The sequence below is a fragment of the Hibiscus syriacus genome, unplaced genomic scaffold (assembly GCF_006381635.1).
Source record: "Hibiscus syriacus cultivar Baekdansim isolate YM2019G1 unplaced genomic scaffold, ASM638163v2 tig00111584_pilon, whole genome shotgun sequence".
In the NCBI taxonomy this organism is placed as follows: domain Eukaryota; kingdom Viridiplantae; phylum Streptophyta; class Magnoliopsida; order Malvales; family Malvaceae; genus Hibiscus; species Hibiscus syriacus.
This window is the reverse complement of record NW_024063127.1, coordinates 1,018,564-1,036,169: the sequence shown is the minus strand read 5'-3', so window position 1 is coordinate 1,036,169 and position 17,606 is coordinate 1,018,564. Positions and strand designations below refer to the sequence as shown.

The 17,606-nt window shown below is 34.9% G+C and overlaps 1 pseudogene; it reads right to left on the bottom strand.

The window, feature by feature from the left end:
* LOC120165572 overlaps positions 1-8,442 on the bottom strand; it is a 42,176-nt pseudogene extending 33,734 nt beyond the window's left edge.
* Positions 8,443-17,606: the final 9,164 nt, after the last annotated feature.

Here is a 17,606-nt window from a genome sequence, read left to right as displayed (position 1 = left end):
GACCTCGCTCACTGCTTCAGACGTCGATGTGGTACCCAAACTCTACATTTTCTCTTCTGTTTTATCTAGAGAATCAGATCCTCCTACCATTGAAACATTGGTAGTATAATTCCAAGGTACCCTGCGGGTATCTTTGTATGGAAATGGTAGAGGAGTGGTAATAACAACTTTTGGCCTCATTGGTGCAGGAATTACCGTGGATGATTTCACATTAATGATCACAGGATCATTTATTCTTTGATTTGATTTAGAATCTTCTAATGAGCAAACATCATCTTCTTTTTTCCCGGGTTCTTCTTCAAAGAATTCTATTTCTCTGTTGTTCATCAATTTTTGCACCAAGTTTCTAAAATCAGGACATAATTGAATTTTATGCCCTTTCTCCTGATGATATTCACAATAACTCTTGCCTTTATTCTGTTTTGGCCTGAATTGTTGTGGAATTATACCGGCTAAAGAAAGCTGTTGGAATATCCAAACAAATGGAGATTTAATTTCAGAAATGTCAGTCTTTGCTTTCTTTCTATTTCTTCCTGAATTGCATTCACGTTTTTATCTCCATGATTTGGCAATGGATGACTTGATGCGGATGGTGTATTGAATTCCAACTTCCCAGTGTTGATCAAATTTTGAACCACCCTTTTGAATGCTAGACAGTTTTCAATAGAATGTCCTGTAATTCCTTCATGATAAACACATTGTGCCTTTGTATCATACCAAGGAGGGAATGGTGGTTGCATGGGAACCAAAGGATAGGGCCTTATAACATCTGCTTTTAACAGCGAATCATAGATCTCTGCATATGGTACTGGTAAAGGTGTAAAAGACAACCTTTCATTTTCCTTTCGAGATCCTCTGGACTCTGTTCGATTAGTGTTTGTTTCCTCTTTCTTAACCCTTGGCTGGGTTATTGTAACACTTTTCGATGAATCTTTGCTGTAAGAATTGGCATTGTTGACTTCATTCTCCTTTTTCCGGTATGTAGGTCTTTTGGAACTAGACCCATCATTTGATTCAATCTTGCCACTTTTTAAGACATTTTCAATTAATTCTCCAGAAATGACCAAATCTGCAAAATTTCTGGTTGCATTCCCCATTAGATGGTTTAAATAAGGAGCCTTCAATGTATGGACAAACATCACTGTGGCCTCTTTTCTGACAAAGGTGGTTGAACTTGGGCTGCAGTGTCACGCCATCTCTGGGCATACTGTCTGAATGTTTCATTATTCTTTTTCTCCAAGTTTTGGAGAGTCCATCTATCAGGGACCATGTCTGTTACATGGCGATATTGCTCTAAAAATGCCTTAGCCAAATCTTTCCAGGATCTAATGTTGGCTTTGGTCAATTGAGTATACCATTTTAAAGCCGGTCCTGTCAAACTATCCTGGAAGCAGTGAATTAACAATTTCTCGTCCTTCACATATCCTGCCATTCTTCGACAAAACATAGTAATGTGGGATGAAGGGCATGTAGTACCGTTATATTTATCAAATTCGGGAGCTTTGAACTTGATAGGGAGGATTAGGTCTGGAACCAAACTCAACTCACTAGCATCAAATCCATAGAATGATTCAGTTATTTCCACGGATTTCATTCGTTCTTCTAAGCTCTTGATCTGTCTGGTCAGTTCTTCATTTACTTTTTGTTTCTCATTCAGCTCATTTAAATCTGGGATCAAATGCTCAGTATTAAGATCTCCTATTTTCACATCTGATATAAGTGGATTTTTGCTTGAAGATGCAGGATCCACTTGTTGATCTTCATGTGATTTGACTTCTTGTAATGCAGATGTACGAGCATTGATTTGTATAGGGGTAGTACCAGAGTGATAAATTGGTTCTGGTGGAAAACCTAGAGGGTATATGGGTTCTTGGTCAAAAGATACAGGATTTTCATGCATTTTTCCACTGATAGCCTGCCTTTTAAACATGTCCTCTATCTTCTTCATCATACTGTCTTGTGAATTTGCAATGCTGGCTTCAATTTTTTCCAACTTCATTCTCATTTCTTCTTGTTCTTTATGATGCTGTTCTTCAATACGCTGTATTTTATCTTCCATATTTCTCTTAGTAGCTTGTCTAGTACCGTAGTGATGTAGTATTTCTCTTTTGGCCAGAGTAGCTGCGATTAAAAAATCTTTTAATATTATTTTTTCAAATTTTAATTAATGAATTTTAACTTAATAAAATAATAATTCATAGCGAAAATTATGAAATGAATGATGAATGTATGAAAAATGCATGTATGTAAAAACATTGATCCCAAAAGGTTAACTGTCATAGAACAACTTTCATCGGCATACAAAAGTTTCTTTATAATAGTTCATAACTACAGATAAGGCGTAGCTTTCCTATTAAGCTCTATAATTTCTTTCATTAACCATGACACCTTCTTTCCACATCTAGAAACTGGATCAACTTGATGCTCAATTATTTCGGCTTGAACAGCTAGTTCCCCAACATATCTGGCAACCTCGCTCATTTGCACCATGGCCTCGAACACCATATTGCTTCTTTCTTCACTTCTTTCGACATAGAACTCAGTTGACTTTTGCCATCGTTCAGTTGTTCCTTCAAGAGTTTGCTCTAACTCAGTGATTCTAACTTGACAATTATGCAGAATTTTTTCAAGATCTCTAATGCGTCTTTGCAGTGAAGCATTTTCCTCATTACTTTCTTGAGATCATTAGGTCCTAGACGAACCTTTTCTTGAAACAATGATTCTTCAAGTTGCAAAATGTAAGAATTAAACTCTGAGTTTTTGTTTCTAGACTGATCCAGATCCTCTTCAAGTTTTGTTCGTGTTTCTTGCGTTCTTTGATTAAGCTTCTGGATTTGAATATCTTTGTTTCTGCATCTTTGCATCCAATTGCTAGCCACCTCCTGCTCTACCTCAAGTCTGGTGTTGAAATTTTTCCTTTCCAGCTCCCATTTTCTTTTTCAACATTGGATTCTTCCATCTTTTGGCCTCTGACTTCAAGTTCAGCAATCAACTGGTTCATTTCAGATTCAAATCCTTTGAACATGCTATTTTTCTCGCCTTCAAATTTAACAAAGATGTCATTCTTCATCTCTTCTAAATCTTTGGCTCGATCCCTTTCTCTTTGCATTTCATTCATGATCTCGCGGTGTTCAGCCTTGTGTTTTATAATTCGCTCTCGTCTGTCGACCTCAAAATCTTCCATTTTTTGCTTTCCTTTTTCCAGGCTTTTGAGTAGACGGCTATTCTTTCCTTTCAGATCTTCAACTCGTCTTTTCTCGATATTCAAATCTCTGGTCATCTGTACTGTCGATTGGCTGGGTCCTGATGCTTTTCGGGATTTATACAACTCCTGGTAATCTTTCTGTAAGGCTCTGTACTCATCCTCACCTTTTTCTTTATCTTTTCTCAACATTGCACATTGTGACGAATGAAAGTCAATGTCAACCCCCAACATAGATTTATCTTGTCTCATTTGCTCTAATTCTTTCGACCAGCCATCTCTTTCTGCTTCAAACTCAGCTCTCAGGATTTCAATCTCTGATGGAACCACCTTGATGCGATCATCCATAGAAATATCCTCATTTTGATCTGGTAGAGGAATGTTTTCATTTTTTCTGACAAATCTCCATTCTTCATAATCAGGAGTTAGCATTTCTTTTGCTGCTTTAGCTCGGATACAAAAAGTTGTTTTCCAAGCTGTAACGACTTCCATGATGCTTCTTTTATAATTTTTGCTGTGGAATGCAAACTCAGATGACTGTAGTCCAGCAGTGACAGGTATAAATTGACGACCTTCATATTGTCTTATAACCAGAAGTGGAGCATATCCAATTCCTCCCCATAATCCGAGCAGCATTATCCAGTTGTAATCACCACACCTGTAAAGGAATTCCCTTTGGATTTGCCACGGGGCGCGCCAAACAACGTCATTGCTTTGCAGATTTCGAAAGGCATTAATCCACATATCTTTCTTAATTTCTTTCGGCCATTCCTGCTCTAAAAATTCTTTTAATGGGGAGTAATCCGTATTGAAACGTTGGTATGAAACCTTTTCCGTTCTCCAGAAATGACTACGGATCCAAACATATAACAACTGAGTACACCCTGAGAATCGTCCACCTCCTAGCCTTCTGCAAGCATTTAACGATCTGAAGGTCTCTGCTAGGATAGCAGAAACAGGATTAATCTTCTTCGATAACTGTTCAAACAAGTCTACCACTGCAGCTTCAATATATCCCAATACTTTTGGGAAGATGACCATACCATATATACCCAGAGCAAATAAATCAAATCGTACTTTAATATCTGGATGGCTCTGAATAAGTTCTCTAATGTTGGTCCAAGCAATGCCTTCGCTTTCGCCTTTTTGTTTTGTACGGGCCGCTACCCATTCTTCTCGTACCCCGGCAATCTTTGCTAATTTAACTCGGAAGGGTTGGGTTTTTATTGACTTTGAATAGATTCGATTCTCCAAAGCCCCTTCGATATGTAACAAAGTTGTGTATTCTTCAATAGTAGGGACCAAGTCCTCCTTATTGAAAGTGAAGCAATTGTACCCTGGATTCCAGAATTGAACTAGGGCTCGGAGTAATTCATCATCAACTTCTACATAGAGCAGATATGGGATATCTCCGTAAGTCTGATAAAACTGCAATTTTTTGTTTGAATCCCAACTTTCCCAAATACCTCGCAAATCTTGCAGATCATTTCTTTTTAGTGAAACCGAAGCATAACTGGACAAGTCAGATACATAATCATCCTGCAGACTATCTCCTTCTTGTCTTTGTAAATCTTCAGCCCACTGTCTTACTTCTGAGTTTAGAATTACTTGACTTGAACCCTTTTTATCCATGGATGAAGGTTTTCCAATGAGACTATTAACACAAGGATCAATGTCTTTTATCCTGTATGATGCTATGCAAACAGAAAAATAAAGAACACACAAAAAGAAAATAAGTTAGTTTAAAGGATAATAACATTCATTTAATTTAAACATGCTTTTCTAAATAATTTAAATAAACATGTAAAATAAATTAACAGGAAAGACATAATTCATTTCTCCTGTGTGTACACCTATTTTGGACAAAATTTCGGCATGACTTCTGATTGGAAGAGTTTCTAAGGTTTTTTATATGCAGGGTTTCAGAACTAGGAGTAAAGGTACCCGAATTGTCCTTGTTAGTGCCCCCTTGGGTTGCTAACCCTCAATCCTAGTCCATTACAGACTAAAGTGGATCGAGTTCAATTCGAGGGGATACATTTCTCTATGCCTGACACGGAGAATAAATTCTCACGAAGACAGAGAGCATATGAACCCCGAAAGTTACTTGCTAGGTCTGACACGGAGAATAAATTCTCACGAAGACGTTGCTTTCACTTTCACTTAAAAGGGACAACTCAATTATAGAGCTTTATGTTATGCAATGCAAGTGTTGTGTGTGAGGAGAAATGTTTAAACTTTTGACATAAAAATAAATACTGAAATAAAATACTTGCAAATAAAACATATAAATATTATAAAAATAATAAATAATAAAAAAAAAATTGAAAGGAAAAAATTAAAAATTAAATATATAAATTTTTTTAATTTTTAATTAATAGAGACAATTTATTTAAAAGTTTGACCCGGTCCCCAGCAGAGTCGCCAAGCTGTCGTAACCGGTTTTCGTCCGGGCACGAAATATTATAATTTGGAGGGGAAATTGATGTTAATAAATAATTTTCAAAATAATTGGTGAGTCGCCATCGACCTTTTGAATCAGGTAGGTCGAATACCTAAAAATTTTCTTTTAAAATAGTTTTTAAGAAAACCATATTTAAAAGATGAACTGATCTGCGTTTTATAACCAAAAATTCGTTCTTTTTAATAATAAAAAGGGATTCGTGGTCGGTTACGTTTAGGGAAGGATTAGCACCCCTACAACGCCCAAAATTGGTACTTTTTAATTATAAATTGTCTCTATTATTAAAAATTTAAAAATTCAAAAATATATTTAATTTATAATCTTATAATTTTAAAATTGTAAAAAAAATATTTATTTATTTAAAAATATCCGAAAAGAACTTCTAGGTGCTTTAAGACAGCTCTTTTCTTTGATATTGATAAATATTAGTTTTTAAATAATATTATTTAATTTTTAATTATAAAATATCAGAATAGGACATCCAGTTGTATTAAGACTGTCCTTTTCTTCGATATCAAAAATATTATTATATGTATATATAAAAATATTTAACAGTATAATAAAATAAAAATATCACTAAAATAATATATTTTAAACAATAAAATGAAAACATATAAAATAATAAAATTAAATCTAATTCCTAATTAATTGAAATATTAGGGATTAAATATTTTATTTTCTAATTTTAATAACTTAGTGACTAAAATGAATTTATTTAAAAATCAAATTTTAAAATAAAATTAATTAAAAATATGAACTAGGGATGAAAACTTTATTTATTAAAATTAAAGGATTAAATCTGTTATTTATCCTAAATATATTATTTTAATAAAAAGGACTAAAATGAATAAATTTAAAATTCGAAGACTGAACTAAAAAATATTAAAAATTCAATTTAGTGACTAAAATGTAAAGTTTACAAGTACTAAGGACTGCGGAAGGGATTTAACTATTTTGTAATTACGCGCATAGTCCTTCCCGAAACGACGTCGTTCGGGAAGGACTATAAATGTCCAATATCGGCTGGCCCGAAGGGCCAACCATTTCATTCCTCATTTCCTTCTCTCTCTCTAAACCGAGAGAGTTTCAAACTCTCTGCCTTCTCTCTAACTTCCCTCACCGGAGGGAAGCCGGTCATCGGTCGGCCACCGTGTGCCGCCGTGAATGTCACCGCCGGCCACCGCATCCGGTGGCCGGAAAAAATTATTCTTATACTAGTAGATAGATCGGACCGTCCTAAGGACGGTTCCGATGTTCTTTTTCCTTAAATGGCTCCCAATCGGAGCAGATCTGTAAATATACCTTCGGTATTTTTGATTTTCCGACGATGTTCAGTGATTCCGGTGGTGGTCAAAGCTTCCTTGGTAAGCTTCTCTTCTCTCTTTTCTTTCTATTTTTGCTCTGCTGCTGTGGACTGGGATCGTTGGTAGTTGTTGTTGTTGTTATTTTTTTTCTCTGTATTTTTCTTTCTGTTTCTTTCTCTTCTTGCCCTCTCTTTTTTTTTCAGGTGGGTGGTGGCTTTTATAGCCACCACCGGTGCGGTCATCGGACCGGTCCGAAGAGAGGGCTTTGGTGAGTCACCGGACTACCAGTGGTGACTCACCCCGTAGCCTTGGCGTGGACGGCCGGCGTTGATCTTCTGGAGCCTTCATTCGGGACGTGGCAGCGGCGGAGGCGTCGGCAATGGGCCATTGGACCACTTGGCAGTGAGGCGGCGGCTGGGATCTGGAAGCATCAGAGGCGGCTGGGTGTGGCTAGGGTTTAGAAACCCTAGCTGAAACCTTACTAATTTGTTTAGGGTTTCTGGTTGGCTGGACCGGTTCTAGTTGGCTTGTAACTGGGCCGGTCCAGTTGTAATTATTTATTAAATAATAATAATATATAATAATAATATATAATATTAATAATAATAATAAATACTAATAATAATAATAATAATAATATTAATAATGATAATAATAATATTAATAATAATAATAATAAAATGCTAATAATAATAATAATACTAATAATAATAATAATAATAATAATAATATTAATAATAATAATAATAAAATGGATAAAAAATAGTATCTTCAACAGTGTATGATAATTCCTTTGACGAATGTCTTTTAAATTTGACTAATGTGATTAGGCGATGCCTCGAATTCAATCTTATACTAAACTATGAAAAAAGTCATTTTATGGTTGATAATGAGTTGATTCTTGGCCATATTGTTTCTTCAAATGGAATAGCGGTTGATAAAGCAAAAATGATATTATACACTCACTCTCTTACCACAACTATAAGGGAAGTCTGTTCTTTTCTTGGTCATCTATGATTTTACCATAGGTTTATTAAATATTTTTTGAGGTGGAACAACTATTGTGCAATTTGCTGGAAAAATGACAAAGCTTTTGACTTCAATTCAGAGTGCAAAAACTCATTTGATATTTTAAAGGAAAAGCTAGTTTCAACACCAATTATTAAACCACCCAATTGGGATTTCCCGTTTGAAATTATGTGTAATGCGTCAGACATAATGTTGGAGCAGTTCTTGGGCAAAAAATCGGCAAAGAGCCTCATGTCATAGCATACATGCCACGAACTTTGGATTCGACTCAAAGAAAATATTTGACCACAAAAAAAGAAGTATTTTCCCTCGTTTTTACTTTAGAAAAACTTAGATCATATCTTTTTGGCACTAAAGTTGCTATTTTCTCTGCTCATGCAACCTTTAAGTACTTGATGAGCAAAAAAGAGGCGAAGTCCAAAGTAATCTGTTGGATCTTTCATTTATGAGAATTTGATTTGGAGATTAAAGAAAAAAAGAATGCAAAAGTTTGGTGATCGATCACTTGATTCGACTTCCCCTCTCCATGTCCGATCTGCCACTTTGAGAAGAATTTCCTAAGAAAGCTTGATGATGTCGCAGAAGAACACCCCTTGGTTCGCGGATATGGTCAATTATTTAGCCACGGATAAGTTGCCGTAAGATTTGTCGACAACTAAAATTAACTGGAAAAAGGAGAAATCCCAATTTTATATTGGGGATGATCCGTATCTTTGGAAGCACTGGTGGATTATGTAATTTGATGATGTGTTGCCAAAAAATGTAAATTCCATATTATTTTCTTTCATTTTTTAGTCTTGCAGCGGTCACTTTAGACCAAAACGGAATGTCCATGAAATTCTTGAATTCAGTTTCTTTTGGCCTAACATCTTTCATGATACACATTTATTTTGTAAATCTTGTGAAAGATGTCAACACGCAGGTAATATGATTCGAAGGAACAAAATGCCTCTTAATCAGATTCACATATGTGAAATCTTTGATGCTTGGGGAATCAACTATATGGGCCCATTCGTTTCTTGTTTTGCAAATAATTAGATTATTCTTACTGTAGATTAAGTTTTGAAATGGGTAGAAGCTAAAGCTACTTGAAATAATGATGTCAAAAATATCGTTGATTTTCTAAATTTTTTATCTTTTTCAGGTTTGGCACGCCGCAAGAAATAATAAGCGATAAAGGAACACACTTCGTTAATCTGATAAGTAGAGCACTTATGATTAAATATGGGGTAACTCAAATAATCACTACAACTTACCATCCATAGACAAATGGACAAGTGAAGTATCAAATCAAGAAATCAAGGCAATTCTTGAAAAAATAGTCAAGTCGGACCACAAAGATTGGAGTTCGAAGCTGATAGATACCTTATGGGCATATTAAACAACATATAAAAGTCACATCGAAATGTCTTCATACTGCTTATTCTTTGGTAAACACTTCCATTTTCCGGTTGAATTGGAGCATAAGACATATTGAGTGGTTAAATAATGTAACATGGAGATGGATGCAATAGGTGAGACACACAAATTACACATTCAAGAACTTGAAGAAATCTGTAGAAACTCTTACGATAACGCTTGAATATTTAAAGATAAAACTAAAGAATTCCACTATCTTATAATTTTCTTAAATCATTTTATGTCAGCCAAAAGGTTTTGCTCTTAAATTCTAAGTTTAAATTTTTTGCAGGGAAACTTAGATCAAAATGGCTTAGACCTTTTACGGTAACTCAAGTGTTCCCTCATGGTGTGATCGAAGTTGAAGATGACTCGGGAGTTCGTTTCAAAGTTAATGGTAATAGGTTGAAACAATATTATGAGAACGCTCCGACTTGTTTAATTAAAGAACTAAATTTGGAAGAACATGTAGTCTAAATCATGTTTTCGAGCTAACGACGTTAAATAAAGCGCTTGATGGGAGGCAACCCATTCCATTTCAATTTATTTTAATTCTTCTTCAAGTATTCGTTTGTATCCTAAATTTTTAATTTTAATTTTATAGATACCTCGATATTTCTAATCGAATTTTAATGAAGTAGGGAGCGATATTTTTGGATTGAACAAAGCAAAATTTCTTCCCTTGACATTGATTATCACACGACAGTAGCAGACCAACACCCCGACTCTCTTGTGCGCACTGTTTCATTAAACGGTGCGTGATAGCAAAACCCAATGAGGCCGATAGAGGTTAACTGAATCTATCTCCTAATTTTTTACCATTTCCGTCCAAACCTAAGCCTACCCTTCACATCCCAACATTCTCCTTTCTTCTAGCCACCACCCTTGCCCAATAAGCTTCCCATTTGTATTTCAAGTGGTCCTACATTATCGCTCCCCACTTTGAATTTCAAAACACCCAATTCTTTATCCTCTCCCAAATAACCAGTCACAAATAACCAGTCACTCTCTCCTACTCAAATTATTTTTCTTTTCCTTTAATAACCCACGTGCAAATGAATTAAAACAATACCCTTATTCTCATTCCTTTATCTCTCCCAGCCGATCGACCTTTCCTCTTTCTCTTCTCTGTTTCTTTTGCGCACACTTCGACTGCACATACCATTGTTGTTCGTGCATCCGAGCATCCATTCCTCCACTGTACCAATCATCTTCCAACGTTCAACCACCTCCGCTCGCCTCTCCGTCCCTTTCTCTCTCCATTCCACCATGGTAAGAACGAGAAACCAAAATAATGCACCTTCTCAATTATCGATCACTCTTGGCATTCGTTTCCTTTTTGCAGCACCGATACTTGTCCAAGTGCCAAGTGACCCTGATTATGTTCCTCCTCTGTCTTCTCTGTACCGTGGTGGTTGTCAACAACAAACACCTGTTCTTCCTCCACAAGTCGACTAACCGATTCATGTCACCTCAAACTCCTCATTTTCCAAGTCTTCATCTATGAGTATTTCCTCTGGGTAGTATGGTTCTGCATATCCTTCAGGACCATGGCAGAACAGTTCATCGTGAACGGCTTCTTCTATTTTCTACCCAATGTCATCAGCCTCATTCAATTCTGGAAGCCGCATTGTCATACTCCATGCACTCGGTAGTGCCTGACATAGACAAAAAGGTAATTCTGAACCCATTTACATTCGACCTTTACTATTGTACCACCTCGTCTACGGTTATACAGAAGATTTTGAGACCATTTTTTCGACAGTCGCACATTCTCCGCCGCTTGCCGAGTATACTTCACCTTCACGCCGTGGTTTTGGGTAGCAACCATCCTCTCCTTCATTTACAATAAGCTCGGGTGAGACTCTCATGCAAGGTGATGGTGCACCCGATCATGTCAATAACCCGAGCACCTTCACCGAGGTCGCACATACGTTGTCTCGATCGAAGAAGATTTACAAGGCTACTTGCAATTCAATGACGATGAAGATATCCGGTTCAAGAGTATTCGGCATCGTAAGTTTCAGGTTTACAAATATATTTCTCTTTGCAGTTTAAATACTTTACATCTGCGAGATTCTATTATGCGATACTTCGATGCTATCGGTTGGACTCTGTACTTTGAAATTAAAAGTGGCACATTTTATGAATTAGTTTTTAAATTTTATTCCACATTTACTTTTCTACAAAATCGTGCTGCTAGCATTGACTCGCATGATGTTATTTCTTTCCGCTTGATGGGATAGTGCTTTCGGATGTTTATTACCGATTTTAATTTTTCTATGAGATTCATGATGAATGTCTCGTATCAAGGTTATCTGATAGCTCTACTTGAAATTTCACAAGAATTCACCATCGATATTGATTACGAGGCTCCCACAAGCTTTGAGTGGTAAACCTACAATGCCCAAACAACCAAAGGATGACATATCCATGACCCGACTCTTCGCTACATTCACCAGTTCCTCGCATACAACTACTCCAGACATAACGATACTAAGTCGTGTTTAAGTAAGGTTGAATTATTCTTTTTGTGTTGTATGAAAACTGGTACCAATGTAAACTTGGGCTTTTGATTTGCTCATGCTTTTGAGCGTGCCATGTGCTCCAATCGCCCACTTATTCTCTACTTTTAATTCACTAATATCGTATCTCGTCTTTTCCCATTGACTTTTGATATCAAACAGTTTACTTACGCTTTTTCAATGGATACTTTAGATTTGAGAAGCTTGTATATGATGGGACTCCTTGCCGGCACTCCAGATGCACCTTACATTATTCCTCCTGGCACCATGACTCCTCGTAATAAATGTGTCTTCCTTTGAAGGACTGTACCACAACCAGGAATGAAAGAGGATCTGCAATCGGACATGCATACCCAAATTCATGAAGTGCAAGGTCGACCCAACTCCATCATGACCAACCTTGCCGAGGTCTTCTCTTACTTTTGCTCGGGCACCTCTCGTCATGGTCACAACCATCATTAGAACGGGAAGTATTTCTATTCCCTCTCACATTCTTTTATTTACATATTGGGACAATATGATTTAAGTGATGGGGTGGCACTTTCATTAATCGTTTTCTTTCTCTTACTTATTTTCGTTTGAATTCAAGTTACATTGGTTGCCACATTAAAATATCTTGTTGTTTATCCTAAATCTCACATTATTACCTTGGGTGCCTTATGAATTGTTAAGAGGCTTTTTTTGAATTTCTGACGCATGATAGTTAAGAGGCATGACTTAAATTTTGCTTGATTTCTCATACGTTTGTTGATTAATTTGTTCTTGACTCGATACACATTACCCTTCATGTGAGGTTTGAGCTTAATGAGCATATTTTATTCTTGCTCGTTATTTGATTGAGCAAAAAAAACATGAAAAAAATATTCTAGTTTGAACTGATTCAAAAAATGGAAGAAAATAAAACACAAAGAGAAAAGAAAGAAATAAAGTTGGTTGTTTGATTACCTTCCTTTGCTGTTTACTTTGTTTAAAATATGGAATGAACTTGTCTCTTGTCTTGATTCTTAAACCTAATTTGGCCTTTTTCCTACCCTAACCTAAGCCTTGTTGCAACCTTTGTTAAAGACCACTTGATTGATGCATTTAGTTCATTTTTCATAGTGGAGACTTATTTTGATTACAAGCTTTTGGTAATGTTTTGATTAATTTTGGCTTGAGCGATTCTTCATTTTCCCGAGAACACATTGAGCGATAATGAGTGGATTTTTGTGAGGTATTGAGTCTTGAAGCATTGAAGTAACAGATACTTGGGATGTCATGCTTTGCTTATATTTGTTCCTTATTGTGTCTTTCATTGATTTTTTTCTTGATTTTGATAATTAATATGATTCTAATTTGTTTGGTTGCCTTAGGTATATTGTGAGATGATGAATGGGAACTTGTGATTTTGATGTGTTGATTGAGGAATGCTTGAGGAAAAACATTGAATAAATGAAGGGCAATTTGATGAGTGATTTATTTAGCTATTGATTTTCCGTTAATTACTCCATGATTATTAGTTGATATTGTTGATTTGGGCATTTTGTTCGTTTTCTATGCAGGATCTTTATTTCTGGAAACAACACTAAAAAGGCGAAGTTCTGCAGTTTTTGTTTTCTAGAGTCAAGGCTAAAGTAGTGGGCAAGACTTGGGGCATGAAAGTGTCTGATGTGGCGTCTAGTTAAAAGCTTCAAGAAGGTGGTCTAGTCAACATTTCTAGAAGGAATGACATATTACTTAGGATCAATTTAAATTCGAATTTGAAAATTATCATTTGTTTTTAGGATTTTATTTGAATATTTTCAAGATTTATATTTATCCATTTTTGATTCATTTTTAGGGTTTTGGAAAGCTATAATTACCCTCGAAGGGTGAGCTTAAAAGACAAATTAGATTTAGCTTTGTTTTGTTTTCTTATTTTATAAAGTCTTTATTTTCTTTCATTTTGTTTTTACTTCTAATTTCTTATTTTCTTTCTTTAAAATGTTAAGTATGATTTTTACCGTGCTTAACTAATTTTCCAATAAGCCAAAGGCTGAAGCAATGACTCAATTTTGAATTTGAGAATTGAAAAGCACCTAATACCTTCGGGTTAAATTCTCAATTTTCTACAAACTTAGATTGGCAATCGAACATTCCTTTAAAAATCAAAACACTTTCATTTCAAAAAGTGCACATTGACTTGGATGTTGTTATTATCTACAAGGATTGGGCCTTGTAGATTGTAATTGACATTTATTCAGAGTAAAATCTTATTCGATGATCATTTGGAATTGAGGCAAAGCAAGGTCTGATGCTATTTTTACTTAAATTGAATTCTTCTTAATTTCACTTTCATCAAAATTCTTATATTTAATCTTTCATTTCTTACATTTAGTTTTATTTACTCTTTCAATCTAAACCCCCATTTAATTAACCACCTTCACCCAAATATCAGAGTAAAAAACCTTTTACATTACAATTTCAAAAGTCCTTGCGAGTCGACCCTTCTTATCTTTACTACTTTTATTTATTACTATTTTTTAGATTAAGAATATTTTATTTGACAATACACGATGCTTGTTAAGGCATTTCATTTCTTTATCTTAAATTATTGGCACGTTGACACTTTTCACATTATTTACAAAAAACGTTAGTGTCACGAAAAATAGTTGGTCAAAAAAATCCACATTCTAATACCTTATGTGTAGTTCGCTTTCGGACCAAAATGGCCTCCGCAAGAATAAGAATGATAGAAGTTAAGTATAGAATTTTCCTCACTTTCTACTACACATAGTTGAAATACCTTATCAGAATCGTGTTTCAATAGGTATTGATCATCCTATATGTAGAATCGGGATTTACGTTTAATTTGACCTACATCAGAACGTGATAGATCTAAAGGTGGTATTCTTGTGGCTAAGTAATTTACCATATCTACATACAATGGGAGTACAACTTACACCAAATACAAGATCTCTTTAGGGAACTCCCCCTTATCGGTGCATCGCCCACTATGATTGGTAATCAATTAAGGTGATCAGCAACTGAATTCTCGTAGTGCTTCTTGTATTTAATTTCTAGATTAAACTCTTGGAAGAGTAAAATCTGTCGAATTAAACACAATTTCGCCTCCTTTTTACTCAACAAATATTTCAAATCTGCATGATTAGAAAAAACAATAATTTTAGTTCCAAAAAGTTAAGAGCAAACTTTTTGTAAAACAAAAATAATAGCAAAAACTTATTTTTCCATTGTTAAATAGCTTCGCTAAGTCGCATCCAAAGTTTCGGATGCATAGGATGACTTGTGGCTCATTTTCGATCTTTTTCCAAGCACTAACTTCTACGCTCCCATTTCTCGCATCACACATGATCTCAAAGGGGTAGTCCCAGTTGAGTGTTTGAATAATATGAGCCAAATCCAGTTTTTCCTTAGGGAAATTAAATGCCTTTTTGCATTCCTGATTGAAGTCAAAGATCTTATCCTTTTGTAATAAATTATAAAGCAGGTGTACTACTTTAGAAAAATCCTTGATGAACCTCTGGTATAAAACTGAATGCCCAAGAAACGAACGAATCTACCTCATAGTTACAGGGTAGGAAGTGAGTGAATAATGTCAGTTTTAACTTTACCAACAGTAATCCCATCAGAATAAACGACATGGCCAAAAATTAAACCTTTATAAATTATAAAATGGTATTTTTCATAATTTAAAATAAGATTAAATTCAAGGCATCGCTTCAAGATTTTTTGTTAAATTTGAATAACATCATAAAAGGAATTACCATAAACTGTGAAATCGTCCATAAACACTTTGATTCCTTTTTTGATGTAGTCAGAAAAAATACTTACCATGCACCTCTAGAAAGTGGTAGGTGCATTACAGAGATCGGATAACATCCGACGATAAGCGAAAATGTCGAATATACAAGTAAAGGTGGCCTTGTATTCGTCTTCAGGTGCCACTTAGATTTGAAAGGAACTTGAAGACCATCAAGACAATACTAGTGAGACTTTCTAGCTAACGTTCAATCATTAGATCAATAAAATGGAAGTTGAAATGATCTATCCTAGTTAAAGAATTCAATTTTCTATAATCAATACAAACTCTCCACGCATTCTGAACATGTGTGGGGATTAACACGCCTTTCGAATTCTCAATTACTGTGACTTTGGATTTCTTAGGGATCACATGTACTAGACTTACCCAATTACTATTGGATATCAGATAAATCATATCAACATCTAGAAGCTTTTAGATCTTTTTAACCACCTCTATCATGAGAGGGTTTAGTTATGTCTGACCTTGACGAGTATGTTTAGCCTTTTCTTCGACTTTGATTTTATATATGAAAGTTGAGGGACTGAGTCCTTCAATGTCAATGATTGTCCATCTAATCACTTCTTTATAAGTTTGCAGGACTTATCCCAAATCCTCTTTTCCTCAATGAAAAGTTTGTTTGAGGTGATAACCAATAAAGTTGATCCTTCTTTAAAAAAGCTTACTTAAAGTGATTCGGTAATTGTTTCAGCTCAATCTCTAGTCTCTTCAAAATTGAAGGTAAAATTGTAGTTTTTGAAGGAGTTAGGAACATATAACATGAGAAATATTTTCCAACTCCCTTTACTCATCAACTTTGTCATCCAAATCCCTACACAAATCATCAAGAAAGTTAAACTACATATACTCATCAACAAAAGGCTAAAAATATCAATAAACTTAACATTCTCCATTAAATCATGATATTTCATGGCTTTATAAATATCTAACTTCATTACTTCACCATCAAACTCCATAGTGAGCATTTCTCTTCGAACATCAATCTATATTTGATTTGTACTTAGAAAAGTCTTTCGAGAAGAATTTTAGAAGAATTATTGAATCGATCATCCTTCATATTTATGACATAGAATTTGATTGGAAATACTAACTCATCTACTTTTACAAATACATTTTCCAAGACTCCTTTTGGATACACCATTGATCTATCAGTAAGCTGGATCATCAAACCTGACAAGCATCATAATTTTCAAATAAATATTCCTTATTCTCAAATAAAATAAATAAAAGTGTAGTAAAGATAAGAAGAATCGATCCACAACGACTAAGGAGCTTCCAACGTTGAATTGTTTTGATCTTGTTTGAAATGAGAAATAAAGAAAAGAAAAGGGGTTGTGAAATTAAAAGAAAATAAATGAAAATTTAAAGAAAAATAAATCAATGAAAAATTTTAAAACTAAATCAGATAAATGAAAACAACCTCAAGCTTTGCATTTCCTCAATTCCAATTGATCATCGATAGATATTTTACTCCAGATATATGTCGGTTACAGTCTGCAAGGTCCAACCTGTGTAACTTACTTTTCTCTCTGGTAAACCAATATTCCTAAGTCTATCTTCAAAATTCAGTCCTTACTTAGACTAACCATGGCTATCACTGTTAGCATCAATGAAGCTTTAAGTGCTGAAAATGTAACATCCCAAACACCGGCTTAGTGACCAAATTATAAAATTTTAGAATTTAGTGACTAAAGTAGATAAATTTAAAAGTTTAGGGACTTATATGAAAAATTTTATGTAGGAATGAATAGCAAAGAAGGATAATTAGAAGGGAAAAATTGTCATTTAACCAATAAATGAATTAAAAATGGATTATGGTGAGGATATATACACGTTGAGAATTGAAGGAAAGGGGGAAAAAAGATTTCTCCAGAATATTTTC